At 45.9% G+C, this 5,593-nt stretch overlaps 1 pseudogene; it reads right to left on the bottom strand.

The window, feature by feature from the left end:
- LOC103196133 overlaps window positions 1-5,593 on the bottom strand; it is an 8,023-nt pseudogene that overhangs the window by 1,636 nt on the left and 794 nt on the right.

The following is a 5,593-nucleotide window of genomic DNA, read 5'->3' as shown; positions in this document are numbered from 1 at the left end:
ACCTATCTAGGAATTTAGCCTCTCTGCCCTTCCCATCCCTGGTAACCAACAAAGAAAGTTTCCTTCCATGTATAATCTTTTCCTTGACTTTTTACAATAATGGACTAATACAATATTTGCCCTTCTGTGATCGACTTACTTCACTTAGCATAATGTCCTCCAAGTTCATCCACATTCTGTGGTGTTTTGCAGATTCTACATTATTCTTTAGGGTTGCAAAGTGTTCCATTGAATCACAGTTTGTTTATTCATTCCTCGGTTGATGGGCATTTAGGTTGGTTCTACCACTTTGCTATTGTAAATAATGCTGTGATGAACATGGGTGTGTATATGTTTGTGTTCTGCCTCTTACTTCTTTAGTAAACCTGGTCTTTTTTGTGATTTTGAGTTTAGTTCCACATTGTTCTCCCATTGTATCCAAGATCTCCTGCACTGATCCTTTTTCAAGTGGTTGACAGTAGTAGCTGGGTACCATCTAGTTCTTCTGGTCTCATGGTCATATAGGCTGAGGTTCACAAAGGTCAGCACTTGAACTTACCAGCCTTCTCTGTGGGAGAAAGATATTCACAGCTTGGGAATCCTATGTTTTTTTTTTTTTTTTTTCTTTTTCCTAGTACTTCTATCTGGCTGTTTTGTCAGCCTTCCACACCCTTCAAAATGTCCAAATCTAAACTGATCATCTCTCAAAAAGCAGCTCCTCTGGACCAGGCTTACTGGTCTGATGGAGACTAGTGAAGCCCCCAAGACTATGGCCCCTAGTCACCCTTTAGGCCTGGAATTGAACTCTACCCTGTTGCTTCCAGTCAAAAAATAGACAGGCATGTAAGGTGAACATTTACACCAGGTAGGTCACTCCCTAGATCAATAGTGGGAGATCAGAAGTGCAGTATTTGCACAGGGAAATAGCTCAAAGGGCAGGAATGCATAGGGAAGAAGGACATAGGGAAAAGGTAACTATGGGAGGAAGTGGGAAGACAGCTGTTACATTACGAGGATTGCAATTAATGTCATGAAACAAATTGTGTATGAACTGCTGTATGGAAAATAAATTTGCTCTGAACTGTCACCCTCCCTAAAAAAATACCAGCTCCTTTGTCTAACTTTTCTGTTTCTTATAACTGTCCGCAAACTCAAAACCTCAGCTATCTTTGATCTCTCTCTCTTTTTCTCCCCAACAAATAAATCGCCAAATTCTGCTTCCACATCATCTCTCAACTATGTTCTTTTAATTCCTCCTGCCCTTCCTTTAGGAGCCCTGGTGGTGTGATGCCTAAGGCATTTGACTGCTAACCAGAAGGCTGGCAGTTCAAACCCACCTGCTATTACTCAGAAGGAAGACAGAGCAATCTACTTCTGTAGAGATACTGTCTCAGAAACCAATTTACCTGGCCTATTGCAAACCTGTCCAGCAATTTTTCTACCTCTAATTTTTGTATCCCTTCACAGAGGGGTGAATAGTACAAGAAAAGCCTTGCTTTTCTTCTAAATAAATAAACCACATAAACTACTGAATTAAACACAAATTCTTCTACTTGGCATGTAAGGCCCTGTTCTCCTTTGTCTCTGCCACTTCTCAACGTGCCTAGAGCTTTGCCATTTGCTCTTTCCTGAACACAACTGTTATCAATCTGTCTTTACATATTTTCTCATGTTATCCCCTCTTGAGGATTCCCTGCGAGATGTAAATGGTTAAGCGCTCAAGTATAGGCCAAAAGGTTGAACCCACCCAGAGACTCATCCAAAGACAGACCTACTGATTTGCTTCTGAAAAATCAGCCATTGAAAACCTTGTGGAGCAAAGATCTCCTCTGACTCCTATGACCTCACCATGAGTCGAAATAGTCTGGAAGGCAACTAACAACAATATCCCCTCTAAAGGTAAAGCCTACCCTTACTCCTTAAGGTCAGTCTTAAGAGCTGCTTTTCTTTATTGCTCCCCCAGCCAGATGTGAGCGATTCTTTGATCCACAACAGAACTTGGTACTTTTCACATGGCACTTAACCCTGATTTGTCTTTTATCATAACTGTTTTACTCCTTTCAGGGACAGTGCAGTACCTTACCTATGCGGGTGTGTGTAAGTGTGTCTGGTATTAGTTGAATCAAACCGATTTAGGGAGCTAAAGTGATGCCGTGGTAAACACTCAGAATCTGCAGTCAGTATAGCTCAATTCCAGCTATGCCTTTTATTAGCTGTGAGGCTTTGAATAAGTCAACTTCGCTTGTAAAATTAGGGTACTACTACCTGATGGAGCATCAGGAGAAGATGAAGTGAAAACGCTGTGTAGCTCTGCAAAGAAAGTTCTTTTCATTACAGAGACCAGCCGCAGTTTTGCTATTCAAATCTTGATTTGCAGGACCACATCACCACTTCACTAATTGGAAGTGAAACTCCGATTTTCTGGGAACCTGGGCCACTTCGTCCCACAGTCCTTTACCACTCCAGGGCTGTCTAACTGCTGTCTGCGATACAGGTGATCCCGGTGAATTGAGGAAAAATGGCCCAGCTCGAGATGCCCTGGGAAGGGCTACTGTAGGTAGTATCTTCTCTTCCCGGTAGCTCCTAAGACTGCGGCCATGCAGCTTGCGTGAGACGTTTGGACCCTGCGCGGCCCCCGTAGCTCCCCTTCTAGCAGGTGGTTCTGGACGTCTCCCACAACTCGAGGCGCTCACGTCACCCGTGAACCTCTGCCCACGCGCCAGCGCCGCAACCAACCGAGAAAGTAAACAAACCCCGGTGCGAGGCGGCTGGCGCGACAGGCCCCTCCCCCGCTCCCGCCCAGTTGCTCTTACACCGCCCTCTCTGGCGGGACTTTCCTCCCACCCCCCAGCTCGCAGCCGCGCTCTCTCCGCCCCTCACCGCAGCTTGCAGCCGCGCTTACCGCCGCCGCCGCCGCGGTCCGCCCAGCCGGCTAGGCTCGGGCGCCCGCGGTCCCGTTAGTGCCCAGCGCTCTGCCTGCGGGTCCGACGCGCGACCCCCGCTTGGCGCGAGCCCGCCCTCGCCCCTCTCAACACTTGACCTAACCCAGACCCAACGCCCGGTGCGGTTCCCTAAGTGCCGCGGTAGCGGCAGCTGCGTATGGAGGAGGGAGAGGTGGGCCGAGCCGGCGGCTGGGGAGGCCGGGTGAGTACGCAGAGGGCAGGCCCGCCACGCGGGTTCCCCCTCTGGCGCTCCTCAGGCGGTTGTGGCGGCTTGGCCGCGCTCTCCTCCGCGCTGCGGGCTAGGAGGTTGGGGGCCTGGCCTGAGGTGACGGGTACCGCCGGCCAGAGCCACTGGGCAGAGGGCGCGGGAGGGCCGCTCCCCGGAAAGGGCCGCGTTCGCGACGTTTGGCGAAGGGCTTAGGGGCGGCGGAGGGGTACCTGCGCTTGACCCCAGGCTCTGGCAGTTGGTCTGTGGTCAAGACTTAGGAGGCCTCGCGGGACTGGAGCCGCCCTAGTGACAGGTGTCGCCGCCCCCTCCCCACCGTTCTCATCCGCGGCTTCGCGCTGCGAGGGCCGCCGCCTCCCGCGCTCCCTCCAGGTCCGCCGAGCGCTCGGAAATTTCTGGAGCGACGACCCGACTCGTTTTTTCTCTTTCAGGTTTTGAAGCCGTTTCTCTACCCGAGTTAGGTCTCATTCAGCCCCATTTCTTTCTCTGTGTACTTTGTGCGAATAAGTTTTGGAGCTTCGGTTCACAACTGATGGGTGAAATTTGGCTTTCATCCATGAATGAGGTATAGTGAATTACTTTTTAAATATAGCGCTACCCCCTCCCCCGCCATGTATTGAAAAGTAAGCAGTATTTTGAAATCATTTTTAAAAAATTTTTTGATGTTGCTGTTTGGAAGAAGCAGTTTTTCAGAATTTTTGTTAGATCACAAACATCTGTGGTACTTAGTAAATATGAAATAATACTGAGAAAAATGGCTTATCAGATTGTTTGTGTTCTCTCCCCAGTCCCTTACACATTTTTCATTCTCACTTTAGCCAGATTTTACAATTAAGTGTTAAAGCCTTTCTTTACAAACACTAGGGAAATATCGGTTTTCTTACACTGAAAAGCCAGTGAATCATCACTTAGTTTTGTCTGTCTTTGTATGTAAGTATGCTTGTGACATTAACCTGTATTATCAGTTTTTAAAGATTGACAGGAAGCTATATTTTGAGAAACTATGGCAAAATTTTTAAAAAATTTAACTTGTAGAAATAAAGATTTTTTATTCAACAGGTTTTTAACACTGTGTTTGGTATGAGTCAAATCCTAATTAATGGTAGAAATTCTTAAATTGCTGAAATGGTTACAACAGACTTATCTGTAAGACACCAACCTAGTAGTTTCAGCTGTCTAGAATAAGAGCAGAACATTGAGCAAATGAAAATAGATGCAGAGAGTAAGGAGAATCCTTTAGTCCCCACTCAGTACCTGCTTGTATTTTTTGGTTAGATTTTTCAGCCTACAGAAACTAAAAAAACCAAAAACCAAACTCACTGCTGTGGAGTCGTCTCCAACTCATAGCGCCCCCTCTTTGGATTTATGAGGCTGTGTCTCTACGGTAGTAGATTGTGCAGTCTTCTTTCCCAAGAGTGGCTGCTGGGTTTGAACCACCAGCCTTCTGGTTAGCAGTCAAATGCCTTAGGCACTATACCACCAGAGCTCCATATGTATGTGTGTGTGTATACATATACATATATATATGTGTATATATATATTTTCAGGAAGTAGGAGCTGCAAATTGGGGAAGGGAGCAGTAAATAACTGTGACGGAAAAAATGGAATTTAGGGCATATCCATTAAGTTTCTTTGGTTGGTTTGCAGTATATGTGTATTAGGAAATGTTTTAATACACGTTTGGCACTGTGGTTGAAACTTGTGGTTGTGAACCTTAACTTTTAAGAAGTCAGTGTCAAAGATAGTATGTGCTTGTGTTATCTGGGGAACAGAACATAAAATAATATAATTTTAAAATTTTACTAGGTATTAAATCACTGATAGTGTCATTTCATTTTATGTAAATTTTTTCAGTTTTTAAAATTTAATTTACATTTCTGAGAGGTCATGGGTAATTGGTATCTATAGATAGATAGGAGATATGGATAGCTAGCTAGTTGCATAGCTGCATAGCTGCTGCCCAGTCAACTCAGGGCAACCTTGTACAGCACAATAGTCTGCATGATTCTCACAGTCGCCAACATATTTTAGTCTGTTGTTGGGGCTTTTGTGGCAGTCCATCTCATCGAGGATCGCACTTGCCCTCAGCTTTACCAAGCATGACGTCCTTGATTGATCCTCCCTGATGACCTGTCCATAGAAAGTGAGTTAGGCAGTGTTCTGTTGTGATCCATAGGTTTTTGTGCTAATTTTTGGAAGTAGCTTACCAGGCTTTTCTTCCTAGTCTTAGTCTGGAAGCTTTACTGAAACCTGACCACCATGGGTGATCCTGCCTGTATGTGAAAAACTAATGGCAGAGTTTCTAGCACCATGTTGTTGTTGTTGTTGTTTGCCATCGAGTCGGCCCCAACTCATAGCGACCCCTCCTTGGGTTTCCGAGGCAGTATCACTACAGAAGTAGGAATGCCCAACCTTCCTTCCGAGGAGTGGCTGGTGGGTTTGAACC

The sequence above is a fragment of the Orycteropus afer genome, unplaced genomic scaffold (genome assembly GCF_000298275.1).
Source record: "Orycteropus afer afer isolate SDZICR_OR568_19922 unplaced genomic scaffold, OryAfe1.0 scaffold00005, whole genome shotgun sequence".
NCBI lineage: Eukaryota > Metazoa > Chordata > Mammalia > Tubulidentata > Orycteropodidae > Orycteropus > Orycteropus afer.
Note: the sequence above shows the minus strand (reverse complement) of the source record. Positions and strands in the feature narration are given on the sequence as shown.